General features: G+C 30.3%; 1 protein-coding gene across 1 annotated transcript in view; it reads left to right on the top strand.

Annotated features, from left to right (window-relative positions):
* The first annotated feature begins 1662 nt into the window (after positions 1-1662).
* LOC108913708 (fibroblast growth factor 1-like) overlaps positions 1663-15220 on the top strand; it is a 34219-nt gene continuing 20661 nt past the window's right edge. Inside the window, exon 1 of the mRNA XM_018719307.2 lies at positions 1663-2672. The gene's annotated coding sequence lies outside the window, so the exon portion shown is untranslated. The remainder of the gene's footprint in view (positions 2673-15220) is intronic.

Here is a 15220-nt window from a genome sequence, read left to right as displayed (position 1 = left end):
CCGATTGAGTGAAATTTTCCTCTATTGGTATGAGTACAACTAAAATTTTATCAGTGAAACTATCAGTTTTAGATTAAATATTATCAAAAATGTGTAAAATTAACAGAATGCCAAACATTTATTGAAAATGTACTCAATTATTTCTCTCAATGAATTCACTTCACAAAAAACAGGGCAAAAAAAACAGGCAATATCCCATTTACTGTTACAACTATTCACCTCTTTTTATGTAGTAGGTATGAAAGTCGAGGACGATTCCAGACGTTCTTAATATGTTTTGACAATCTTGGTTATTATTAATTTAGGAACCATTTTGAAGCTTTAGCGATTTTTATAATTAAAAATGCTTATTATTATCTACCGTAAAAAGATCCTCTCCAAAAAAGATACGAAAGTTAGACATTTTAAAAAATTTTTCTATAATGTAAAAAAAAACAACTGAACATGGCGTTAAAAAAACGACTCAAAATTACTACAAAATTGTTTTTTGAGAACATAATTAAAAAATGTGATCATGATGCTTTATACACGAGTTACATACGACATTTTTTTCTACACCGTGTCATATCAATCGAAATTAAAGCAGCATTAAAAATAGCTCATTTCAAAATTTCCTCACTGACAGTTGATTTGATTTTTTCACCTTCTATTTTTAATTAAAAGTTTAATCTCTATAACGATGACAATATACAAATTTCGATTGAAATTTGGGCTTTTCAGCACATTTTCCTCGGAAACTTAAAACACCTTGTAAGTTGCTTGATTGAATCCGATATTAAATACGCAGTTAAATTACAAAAACAATAAAAAAATCAGTGGCAGTAGGTATTGGTATTTAGAAACATTCATCCTCTACTTATCTCTCTTGACGACATGGTCCCAAAAATGTGAAATTTCATTGATCAAGAAAAGGTTAACATCTGGTTTTGAATATGAATCATCGATGAAAAGCAGTTATTACAAGCATGGATTGATTTTTTTCTATTACTGATTTTTCTTTTTTTTTTTCATCACTAACGCCGTGGCGACTGGTGAGAGAGTGCTCTGGGACGCCGACCCTCATTAAAAAGGAAATGTTAAATTTGTAATGTGCAGTCAATTTAACTCGACTCACAAAATTAATTTTAAAAACACTGAATACGTGGGCTCTTCGCAGCTCGCCTCTAAATTTGTAGGTATAGTGTTTACAGCGGTGGTCATGGTTACCGTCACGCAATAGTGAAAGACGGAGTGGGAGTAGCGCATATTTACTATGCAGGTTGGGCTCTGTTTAGTCCAGCTCTATCCAAATAACAGCTAGTCACCGCTTTTTTTTCTTATTAAACATAATTTGTTCACCTGTGGTGTAAAATTTTGTTACTTACGTATTATTTCTTGTGTTTTTTAAGATTGTAAAAGTTTAAATTAGACTGTAAAGAGACACTAACAGCACTTGCAGTGCTATCTGATGAAAAATCAATAGTGCCAAACTTTAATGAAAAAGTAATTAAAAAATTTATTTCGGGCAAAAGCAGAATAGACATTCACTATAAAAAATAATGTTGAACACATTTTTCCTATATTTCAATAGTATTTAAAATAAAACTAGCCGATTTGATTTTTTTTTTCAATACTTTTTACCTAAATTTTTCCGCCCTCTCTGGTATGGAAGTCAAGAGCCGCCACTGCACTGACGTTACAAAGGTCTACAATCTACAATTATTCTAAAGATTGTCAGATTGTCAAATTTCGCTAGTAAATCAACTTTTGAGTGATGCGTTAAAGTTGATATGAAGTGTATTTACTTTATGCGCTATAACGCAAAAGGTTTAGATTTGATATGTTGTACAGCGTGATCCAAATTCGAGAAAATTTAGGGTTATTTCGAAAATTACGAAAGACAGAAAAAGCAGATATACTTTTTTCTGGTCTTGTTTTTAGAGAAAAGGCCAATTGCACAAACCAGCCTGTTGTCTATTTCCATTGCAAAGATATAGAGCATTTTTCAAAAAAAAATTCAGTTTCCACCAACAGCTGTATCTTATTATGTAGAACCGAAAAACGGTAAAAACTTTTTAAGTAGAAAGACAAAAAATGGAGTAGAAAAAAACAATCATAGGCTTGTGACTTTTTAGTTGAAACACGCTGTATATTTTTTATCGCCTTATTAAAATTTAAAATAGTTTTCCATTGATATATAATAAATAATACATTTTTTGAAAGTCTGAACATAGTTTTCATAAAAAAAATTCGATGGCCATGGGAATTATTGGAATATCTTAAGCAAATGTTACGTTACACCAATTTAGAAGGTACAGTGTCAAAATGATGTCTACAATTATCTATTTTTCCTGATGGAGCAATATTCCTTCGTTGGGACACTATGTATATTTGTTCTGTAATTTTCTACTACTTATACATTTTACGATTTTCATAATGTGCTAAAGTAATGTGTACCTACATTATAGGTAATTTATATTTTTATAATATTTAGTTTACCAAATATTTATTGTATTAGTAATAGCCTAATAAGTCGCGGTATGTTATATTCGTACAGCGACGATTTAAGAATTGGTTCATTAACTTACATCAGACTTGACACGGGTACGAAGTGGTTCTGCTGCTGAGGCCAGGTTATGAGAGTGTTCAACACGTATGAATTTTGATGTTTTGAAATTTTATGCAGCACTAACGTAAGTATATTCACGAGTATTTTTACATTTTTATATGTATAGGTTCTTTAAATTTATCAAAGATTTGCAAGTTGTAAACTGTTCAATATTGACTATTTGTTAACCATCTATGTATTTATTTGTTAGATTTAAGATAACTTGCACCAATAAATATTTCTATTGCCAAATACAATTTCTTATCAGTACATGAACGCCTTTAGAAATATAATGCTATATCAGTTTATAATATTGGAGTTATTATTTATTTTTGCAGGATTTTTTCAATCTTTAATTAATAAATGTTTCATAAATCACGAGTATAAAATAATAAATTAATTTTTCTTTGTAAAATAACAAATGTAAATTGCATATACGTATTCATGGACAGAAAGCAAGACATTTAAAAATAGTTAAAAATATATATTTTTAAAACAACTTTTAATATATCGCATTTTTTATTAATTGCCAAATTTAAGCCCGTGGAACCCAACAGTAGAATTGTAACTTGTCGCCTTTGGTATCGTATTGTTTGCTATTATATTTCCGATTTGATAAGCCCTAAATATTAATTTTGACGACAACTATCGATAGCAAAATCGCCTCTGGTTGCAGTTATGTACATATACAGGATGTTTCCAATTGGATAGATACGGTAACACTACTGTCTTAATCTAAGTTATTTAATGGGGACAAAAAGGAACTTTCAGGTTTATTTACTCAGACAGGTAGATATGGTAATTTTATTTTAGACAATGAAATTGAATTGTAACTATTTTGTAAATAAAAAATAACAATGAATTTTTCGCAATCAAACTCGAAAGATATTCATGAACTTGAAACGCTTTGATTTCGAGATACAGAATGTTGAAATTTGACAACAAATTATATTATATTTGAACATGCTTCACATAAAGTGATGCAACTTGAAATAACAACTTTCTTTAATCAAAGGTTTGTCTAATACCCGGATTACAAAATATTTATGGCAAAGGCATTCTCCAGTTTAAGAAATAACTTTGATTTTATGTAATTGTACTATCATTTTTTAACCGAAAACTGTTATCTCTATTTTTAATTGCTAGTGGTATGAAAAAATATCGCTTCCATTTAATTTAAAAATCGGATCGTTTTCGAATTACTATACATCACACATTTCAGTGAATCTAATATATCTAGAATTAACTACATGTGTCATAAAAAAAGGCCATAATATAATTTTTTTTCCTAGTAATGAAATTTTAAAATACAATTGAGATTATTAAAAGCTGAAAAAATTATTAGCGTAGAAATGCTAGGATAGCAGTAGATCGAAAAATAAATAAAATAATAAATAAAAGAAAAACATAAATAATGAATAAAAAATAATAAATTAATATCGAAATTAAACTTGGCATGTTATTTGATAAGAAACCTAAAACCTGTTTTAACTTCTTTACAATTAATAACTGTTTATCGAGCGTATGTGAGTTCCAGATTGAGATATGGTGTTGTCTATATTCCACAAAAACGTATTTTAAGATACATAGCTGGAATACCTTTTGTCCTTGTGGCCATTCATGTAGACAAATTTTTAAAAATTTTAATATTTTAGCTGGTGTTGTTTACCTTTGAATTGTCGCATACGTTTTTAGAAATAAATTCACTTTTCACGTGATGATAAAGTTTGAAACAAAATTCATAACTTTCATACTGAGTGATTTAAAAAAAAAACGCTTGTTATTTGATATATACCGATCAAACCTTACATCACTGTATTAGCTTTATCCGAATATGGAAAAATATACAGGGCGTTACATAAGAAAAAAACAATTTATTGACCGTCCAGCTTTTCTGGGTTACCCTGTGTATAACTGAATCATCTTAAAAGATGCCCCTCCCGAGAACAAAATCGACCTGTGTTGGCGTTTTTTTAAAAATCACTCAGTGTAAGAGTTATGAATTCTGTTCCAAATCATCACATTGTATATTAAAAGTATTAGGCAAAATAAGAAATTTTACATTCCTTTCTGTAAATATAAAGTATCTTGGGATTCACCATTTTATTTAGGTTTAATATTTTTAATAATTTGCCTTCTGAGATAATTTACAATTTTACATTTTTTAAGGAAAAGTTTTACAAATACAATACTCCTACTTTATACTAAATGATTTTTTTCCTAATGTAAAGTAAAATAAATAAGATATAGAGTAGGTAGTTTGAATTTATTTTAAATATTACAAAATATGTGACTCTTCCTATACAATGCCTGAATTCAATAAAAATAAAAAAATAAAAAAATACATTCTACAACCCTACCTTAGTTACGCATGCGCATGCTCAACGCTCCTTATCGGGCGCGCAGACCATTCAATAACGTTACATTTTACTGCTGCTAGCGCGATTATTATATAAACTATCAATGTAAAACGTTTTGAAAATAAAAAATTAACACTTTCTTTAATTATCCCTAAAATCCCCGTCCTATACGTCCATTAGTTAATTAACAATTAACGTAATAAAGAGGCTATCTTGGAGACAATGTGGCGTAGGTAATTTCTTTTTTTTAATTACCCTAAAAATGAGCTTTATTTAACGCAAAAAGAACGAATCCCAAGCGGATTTTGCCTAACCCAGGGACAATTTAAATATAACACTGCACCTCCTACCTTGTCAGTTGTAAGGATCAACTTAATTTCAACTTTTGAAATTTTTCTTTTTCGATACGTTGCCTTGGAACTTCTAAAATTAACATTTAGTAATTAAACAATTAGTTGAAAAAAAAAAACGAACGAAATTAATTAACAAATACCCGGGGCAACAATTTGATTGTCAATGGAATCGGTCTTTGGCGCACATGTTGGTCATTGCACTGGCCGTCTTTTCCATAAATTTTATGAATATCTATCGCTTTTCGCAATAATAATGCGCAATTTTCGAAAACTGACTTCTGCGTTCGACCTTTATTTTACATTTAACCAATTAGTGAAAAATGACTCTAGGCTTGCAACGTGATATTTTAGAAAACGTGAAATATTTCTCAAATTTCAATAATCTGTATGGCTTTTTTTTCATACATCACTCAAACTTAAATTTGAGCAATTAATCCCGAAACAGTATGTATGCCATTTAGATAATTTTTATCTTATATTATTATACCAGGATTCATCAGTTTATGTTAATATATCTTTAGACACATTCGAGTAAATACATTTTTAAAACTTAAACAATCTGTAGGCATTCTTAATTTATAAGGCCTAAAATGATTAGAGAAGCACCTCCTAGAAGTTATGATTTAGAAAACATTCTGTATAAATATACTTGTGAAAAGTTATATAAAAAAGTAGATGCTAATTAAAATAGTTATTTTACAACAGGAGTGTACAGCAACCTTTAACATTGAAATTTGTGTTCAAATAACATTGAAATATTAAGGCACGTGTACATAGAGCGAACGAAAGTACCTAAGCCGGCTACTCACTACACGGGACTTGCTGAGTGACTTGACTTGGAATAGTTTGACAAGTACTTGCTCAAGTTAAAGTAAACTGTACACATTACGCGCCCAATTTACTTGACTCTCAATTTTTTAGGAAGTACAAGTTGAAAGGCGAGTAGTCTTAAAAAATGGACGAAAGTGAAACGACAGCTTTAGCAGCACCACTTTTTGTGCTGCTCTTTAATTTGCTCTTGCAGTTACGAAATGTGGCCATAAGGGAACATTTTTTTCTTTTATAACTCATCGATATTAACCTCTAGTGAAAAATCAATTTGTATTCGTTTCCAAGCATCGCGCACTTCGTTTCTGTTTTTATGTAATTTACGTGCTAAGTCCCATATGATAGGTTCTCGCTGATATAAATCCAAAAACATAATTATCGACTTATTATCATTTACAATAATAAGAAACATGTTTAAACAAAACGCGACTGCGCAACACACAAAACAATTTACTTATGAAATCCTTCAAAGTAGGTATAGATATGTCTGTATAATGTGGCGCGTTCTAACAAGTCGCCGAGTCAAGCTACTCGCTTCCTTTGACGCCTGGCAGTTTTCCGACACAACGGAAAGCAGAAGTAACTCGCCAAGTCTAAACGAGTCGCCGTATACACTACGTGCTACTTGGCAAGTACTTGCCAAGTACCGCGTAGTGAGTAGCCAGCTTAAAGAGATAATTTATTCGTTTACTAAGCTTTATCAAAGAAGGGGAGCGTTTATATGCGCAATTTTTTTTCCAGTGTTTTAGAAAATCTAAGCAAATTAGAAACATTATCTCTTCACTGTGTCAGTTATATAAGTTTTCTTCAGAGTATAAGATAACTGATAATACATTGGTAAGGAAAAAGAGTATATTTTTACCACTTACGTTTATCATTACATCCTGCAGTTTGCACGCCTGTTGAACATACAGAAAATGGCGTACGGTACTACGAACATAATCACGCCCCGCAGAATGCTTTTAGGAAACACATATTAATTACATGCATTAATCACAATTCTTGAGTCTCTTTACAAAGAACCTCTTACAATCCTTATGGAAAGTGGCTTTTGGTTATTATTTTTTAAATTTTGCTATGTGATAGTTCTGATCGCGTGGATCAAAAGTCTCAATGGGCACAAAGTCTGAAAGTCCTTTGTTTTGGACCTACGACTATCACATAGCAAAGTTAGTAAAAAATTAGCCGAGATTCACTTTCCTTGAAGACTAGGTCCTTTGCTGGACAAAACAGGAAAGGTACATTTTCTGATGTTTACATGTTCTCCGTGATCTTTCAATGCGAAAAATTAAAGGAAGTTGCTTTAGTTTAGTGTTACATTTCGTTACTTCTATTATTGTCTTACTAAAAGTGCGATTTCATGTCCATAAAACACCAGCCATAATGTGTACAAGATTACGAGTTTTCTTTGATTCTAGAAAATGCTAGAAGATCATGATCACAGTCGAATGATTGAAATTGGAAAATGGTTACATTAGCATTTGGTAAAGTAAAGGGCATTTAACTTTGAATAACGAAAAATTCAGCCGAGTGGCTTGTTGGGTACCTACCCTTCTAAAAATGTCTTTTTTCTATTTATACATATGCGATGGTGAGCTTTCTCACGGCTTAGTGGATATGACAAAAATAAAAACGTAAAATTTATGTTTTTAATTAAAACAGTAAACTATCTAATTTTTAACCTTATCAATGAACTAAATTTCAACGGAATATTTTTTACACATACCTAGAAATATTAAAAAATACTAAAATAAAGCGGTAACATTTTTCTTGAATGTTATCTTCTCTTTAACATTGGCAAGTTGTAATGTGTTGGTTTGTGGAAATAATAGTAAAATTAATTTCAATTCCATTTGGTTTTGGTTTAAATTAATCATAAAATTATACGTGCACGAATTTGCTCCAATTTGTTGCGAAATATTTAATTTTTTAATGAATGTTCATACTGTTCCTTAACTTCATCAGTATATAAATATATATATATATATATATATATATATATATATATATGGATATATATATATATATATATATATCATTCGCAAGAAATCGTCTCTGCAAGTTGTGTGGGAGATATACGTACAAAATTTATTAGCAGGTACACCTTTACTGTTGCTGGTTGCATTGTAAATTATGCTAAAAATAACACTTAAATAAGCGAATGTGTGTGTCTGAAACTTGCATAATGCATGAATCATTTACAGCCACTTAATCAAAGTAGTTTGTTATCTTTGATCATTCACACTATTTACAATGCCCACGCAGTTTCATTCACAGTATACAGTTTTAAATATAGGTCAGAGAGAAATATTAATTTAGTTCGCGAGATATAGGATGGCCCAAATAATTTTCCAAAATTCCATGTTTTTTTTTTAAGAAATTAGTCTAGTTTATCACATTTATCTTATAAATTAAAAGAGGTCAGTACAAACAAATACTCTACTAAACAGGATCTGGCCCCATTGTCGTGGAAAAATAATCGGCTAAACAGGTTCATATATTCGTTGTGATAAATGAAAACTTTTGAAATTTCCAAGGTATAGCAAAATATAAAACAATTTTTCTATTTTCTATTAGGGTGTCCCAAAATTCATAAAAGAAGTAATTTTGATAGAAAATACAGGTTTCTAATTTAAAAATTGTAAATATTTTGTTGATTCATAAAGTATACAGTATAGGGTTATGTATGGAATAGCATATCGGGTTCCATGACCGTTTTGCATAAATGCCGCCGAATTTCTTTGATACAGTGTTCAATTTCCTCCTTCAAGGTGTGGGTGGTCTTGGACTTATTGGCATAAAACTTAAAATTCAAAAAAACCCAAAGAAAAAAGTCCATCGGCGTTAAACCGTATGATCTGGGCAGCGAATTTTGATCACCGAAACGGGAAATTACACGACCACGAAATGACTCATGCAGTAATTTAATAGTTTCTCGGGATGTATGGTATGTAGCGCCGTCTTGTTGAAACCACTTATCGTCTACATCCGTATCTTGAAATTTAAGCACAAAAAACTAAATTATCATGTCGCGATAGTGAGCACTAGTAACTGCTATTGTCTGACCAGCCCCAATTTCCAAAAAGAATGGTCCGATTATGCCTTCAATCCAAAATCCACACCAAACAGTGACATGTTGTGGATGCATTTGTTTCAACAATCACTTGTGGATTGTCTGAACCCCAAATGCAACAATTTTGTTGATTAACGAAGCCATCAAGATGAAAATAAACCTTACTTATCGCTGAAAATGACTTTGTTCTAAAAGTCGGCATGTACTTGTTGTTCCATAATCCATTCAACGAGGTCCCTTCGTCTTACGTGGTCAGCAGAATTCATTTCTTGAGTCAATTGAACTTTGTAGAAAACTTCTCCTTTCCAATTCTTGACCACGTGTCGAATTGATGTCCTTGGATTCTCTTCTCAGCAACATTCTCACGAACTGCTTCGACGTTTTCTGTTAAACGACTTGTTGAAGGACGGCCAGAATGTATAAGATCGCTAACTGATCCAGTCTCTTTGAATTTTTCAATTAATCTTTTCACAGTTGATGAAGTTGGCAACACTTTACCACACAAATGTCGCAAAATTCAAATCTTGCGTGAATTTTAGGACACCCGTTACTTGATGAACATTTTGAGAAACAATTTTCTGGAAAATGTATTTTATAACAAGGTAAGTGTAACATTAGTCCAGGAGAATTACATATTGACATGGCTGTTGCTTGACGTAACTTGGATATTATTAAAAATCGATCGAAAATAATATATACAATGAAAATATAAGGTTGCGCCAAGAAAAAAAGTTGTGCTATTTGCAGAAAAAATTAAAAACTGCAAAAATACTCAAAAATGACGTGTTTTTTCTAACATTTGCCAACATAACTTCTTAAATATGCAGTTTACAGAAAAAACTATTACTGGTGAAATTGTTTGTTATGAAATTTGCTACAAGATAGAATTGTTTTGATACCTGCGCATATCATATTTTTGTTGCTAAATAGCCAAAACAACGTAAGAAAGTGATGAAAATCGAGGTAATTTGGAAGTGTCAAACTGACAGGCAAGACATTGTCCAATTCTACTATAAATGTAGATGTAAGTACTTTAAACGATTATAAAACGAAATTCCAAGACGCGATCCAAATCGGTCTGATAGTATTGGTATGAGACAATTTGTTACTAAATTTCAGCGCGAAATGTCGTTATTTTTTTACGTGAGTGCTGGGGTTAAAGTTAGGCATTTTAATCTGCGCTGATTTTTTTACACTTACTTGGATCCCTTAACAATCATATAGAATTCAAAAGTTAGAAAAATTTTGACTTTATAAACAATTACTTTCGTGAAGCGGTTTTGCGGGTTGGAAAATATGCCAAAGTACCAAAAAACAGTTCTCGGAAGGACGCTTAACTTGAAAAAAAGTTCCGAGATATCGAGTGTCAAAGTCAACAAGCGTTAGCTGCAAAACTATGCATAATGTAACAATAACAAAATATGAATTTGGTAGGTTTTTTAAGTACTTTTCGTATGTGCTTTTATAAATATTATCACACGTGTGCGTTTTTTATGAAAATTTAATGAATATCGCCAAGCCGACCATTTCAGCCGCAAAACCGGAGGGAGGGGATGAATGATAGAAATTAAAATTGTGCGCTCAAAAAGAGCGTGCCCTCTTCGGCGTTCAATATCTCGGCTTCTACGGCTCCGATTTTGATTTTTTTTTTTTAAATCAATATAGCAATATGAGAGGAATTCAATTATCAAGATTTCATTAATATATTATAAAGCCCTTTTCTGTCTATTACGACTATGTACTTAAAATTTCTCACATGTGTGGTACTGTATATTCATGTAAATAATAATATCGATGGTAGGATGTAGGAACATAATCCACTGTTAATAGGCATTAGTTTTAATAATTACGTGGTAATAATGTTTAAATAAAATCATAAAATTTTTATTTAATATTTAATTTATTTATTGTATGCATAGAATATAGAAAAATATAGATGCAAATAATTATTTATTTATGTTTATAAAACGTGTTTATTATATTTTCATTATCATCATATTATTAGAGTTTTTCACTTTTTTACAACATCATTGCTGTTTTCAGTAATAATATCAGCATTTGAATAAGTACCGTTTTCCATTATATTCAAATCAGTGTTTAACTAATTGTAAGTAGGTACCACTGTCAGATTATCAGTAAATGATGACTTATGGTTGGTTATGGTTGGTTAATTTGATTTTTTATATTTGCTAGCAATTTCATAGCCATCCTCGCAAGAAATTGGATCATTTTATTTATCACAAAAACCGTCAAACAGAAAAATTAAAAGATAGGTATATGGAGATGTAATATGGATAGATATAGAGTAAATTTTTACAATATATTTTGATTAAATATAAAAGTTGTCTAATTTAGAAAAATCAAGTTTTGGCGGTTCGGTCAATCAAATGCGACAATAAAAATGAAATTGAAATAGGTCGAAGATCTATTAGATCCATTAGATCTTTAGACATGAATATAGGGAAGCTTTATAAAATTCCCCTAAAATTACGCGTAGAATCCAAATATGCAAAAATATATAAAATGTTCCATTTATAATAAGCAAATAGGTGGCGACTACCGGCATAACCGGAAGTACTACAACAATGGCATTATTTTATTTAAACTTTTTTTAAATAAAACCTCCAAAAACCAGCAGGTCCCAAATTTTCAAAATTCAAATCGAAGTAGTCTCCGAGATATTCTAATAGGCCGTCACCGTATGACAGCTTGTAGAAGAAAATTTTGAGAGCGAAAACAGCAACAATGCTGTAAAAAAGCGGAATACTTTAATAATGCGATGATAAGTTTTATAAATATCAAATAAATAAATTACATATTAAATAAAAAATTCAAGGTTTTAAACATTATTACGGTTTATTAAAACTAATAACTATTAACAATGGACTATGTATATATACCATCGATATTATTATTTACATGAATATACAACAACAATGAAATGTGTGAAATTTTAAGTAGTCGTATTAGGCTCATAGGGCTTTATAATATTTTAATGAAATCTTGACAATTGAATTCCTCTCATTATGATATGTTGATTTTAAAGAAATCATCAAAATCGGAGCCGTAGAAGCCGAGATATTGAACGCCGAAGAGGGCACGCTCTTTTTGAGCGCGCAATTTCTATCATTCATCCCCTCCCTCCGGTTTTGCGGCTGAAATGGTCGGCTTGGCGATATTCATTGAATTTTCATAAAAAAGGCACACGTGTGATAATATTTATAAAAGCACATACGAAAAGTACTTAAAAAACCTACCAAATTCATATTTTGTTATTGTTACATTATGCATAGTTTTGCAGCTAACGCTTGTTGACTTTGACACTCGATATCTCGGAACTTTTTTTCAAGTTAAGCGTCCTTCCGAGAACTGTTTTTTGGTACTTTGGCATATTTTCCAACCCGCAAAACCGCTTCACGAAAGTAATTGTTTATAAAGTCAAAATTTTTCTAACTTTTGAATTCTATATGATTGTTAAGGGATCCAAGTAAGTGTAAAAAAATCAGCGCAGATTAAAATGCCTAACTTTAACCCCAGCACTCACGTAAAAAAATAACGACATTTCGCGCTGAAATTTAGTAACAAATTGTCTCATACCAATACTATCAGACCGATTTGGATCGCGTCTTGGAATTTCGTTTTATAATCGTTTAAAGTACTTACATCTACATTTATAGTAGAATTGGACAATGTCTTGCCTGTCAGTTTGACACTTCCAAATTACCTCGATTTTCATCACTTTCTTACGTTGTTTTGGCTATTTAGCAACAAAAATATGATATGTAGCAAATTTCATAACAAACAATTTCACCAGTAATGGTTTTTTCTGTAAACTGCATATTTAAGTTGTATTGTAAGTTATGTTGGAAAATGTTAGAAAAAACACGTCATTTTTGAGTATTTTTGCAGTTTCTAATTTTTTCTGCAAATAGCACAACTTTTTTTCTTGGCGCAACCTTATATTCTCATTGTATATATTATTTTTGACCGATTTTTACTAATATCCAAGTTACGTCAAGCAACAGCCATATCTCTAAGGTTTTGAGCTTAATTCTCTTGGACTACATCGCATTGTATCAAAATCAAGAATATACCTAACCATTCGTTTTTGTTTGTGATAAAAACACGACAGGTATTAATTTTACTACAGCTTTGTTAGTCTCGGGAATAACTTTTTATTGCATACAAGTCAATTTTAATGAAATAAATGATATTACTCACTGTCTAACTGATTAGAAAATAAAAGTTTTAAACGTCAGTAATAGATGTGGTATAGTAATACATACTCTTGATTTTGATACAATGCCTGTACTGTGGACTATAACTTACTTGGAAAATGCAAGAAAACAAACTGTCTGTGGTGTCAAGCAATCGATTTGTGAGAAATAGTGAGATCTAACATTCTGTAAAATAATATGTTATGTGTAAGTACGTAAAATTAAACTTTTTCAAATATGTAAAAAACTTCCATTAACTCAACGTTTAAATTACATCCCAAGTGAATAATTTGATTATCTCAATATTAAGATAGTGACTTTAAATGTCATTGACTTCTGAGAAATGTCTATCTTAAGCACTTAGACTAAAATTAATTTCAAATATATAGATTATGTCGAGTTGTAATTATTGCCACTCGTTTCTCATCGCGATACAACATTTTAACTTACCTATTAATAAAGACTATTTTATCGTGCATATTTCAAATAATTTTATTTTCTCCCTAACAATTTATCTAACGAAAAATAAAATCACCCTCTAGATTATGTTTATTTTGAAAAACTGGAAGTATTCTAATACATCACAAAATACTCTTCAAAAGCAAAAAGTCTAAGAAATTAAAATTATGCAATTCAAGAAATAAATAAAAAAATCCATATAGAAAGATTAAATGAAAAAATAATTACTTATAAAATGGCATTTTCCTTTTAAATTACACTAAACATTAAGAAATAGTAATGTTTTAATCTTAAAAACGCATTTTATATAAATTCATCTATTTCAAATATATTTATCATCAACTGGTGACCACTCACCGCTGCCTGATATCACTGAAACTGTATAATAATTTTATGCATGTTTGAAGTGGTATGTAAATATTTGAATAGTATATTATCATTCCGTTTGGTTTTGGCAAAACAACAAGTCTTCAAGTTGCCAAAATTAAAACACTAAAACATGATTTATTACATATACATGAGTTAGAGCTCGTTTTTCACAAATATCTTAAGAATTTTATAAATATTTCAATGTTCATGCATATAGGCACATACAAGATGTAGGTAATTAAATTACTAAAAAAGCAAACAAATATGTGACGAAAACGCGTTGTTTTCGAGATATAGGATGTTCAGAATTAGTGAAAAATTTATTTCGAGATACAAATAACATCTGACGAAAATCATTTAAATATTATTTTGTTTATGGAAACTTAAACTGTTTTCACTATTTAAAAAATATCTGACATGACACCTTCAGTTTTAATTATACTTGTTCTTGGTATGACATTTTGCCATTTGTCTCGAAAATCATTCAGCTTTAGTGACGTGCTTATGCACATTATTGTAAATCTGCTTAATAATGCTTTACCATAATATGAAATATGTTGAACTAAAAAATTTATTCTTCGAAACAAAGTTCTATAAATAAATAAAACAGGAAAATTTATGGATAATCAAAAACTAAAGCTATGAATGCAATTGCTGCACACATTTTCCTGCAGTTTAGAAATGTTTAGAAATTTTTTTAAACTTTAAGACTCAGTATCTGGTAAATGGACACATTTTTATAAGAACTTTTTTCATAAATTTAAATTTAAAGTTTGACCAAGCATTTCAGGTTAGTCGTAACAGAAACAATTTTAGTTAATGATTTTGTTGTGTACTTATTACTCGACCTCCTTTTTTTAAAAAAAGTCATAACTTCAGTAGGTTATCCTTTGGATCATTTTTGGCTAAAAAAAAACAACAAATGAATAAAGAAATTCCAAGAAAAGACTAAGCCAATAAAGTTCTGTTATCGG

Source organism: Anoplophora glabripennis, unplaced genomic scaffold (assembly GCF_000390285.2).
Source record: "Anoplophora glabripennis isolate ALB-LARVAE unplaced genomic scaffold, Agla_2.0 scaffold638, whole genome shotgun sequence".
In the NCBI taxonomy this organism is placed as follows: domain Eukaryota; kingdom Metazoa; phylum Arthropoda; class Insecta; order Coleoptera; family Cerambycidae; genus Anoplophora; species Anoplophora glabripennis.
This window is presented reverse-complemented; position numbering and strand designations above follow the sequence as displayed.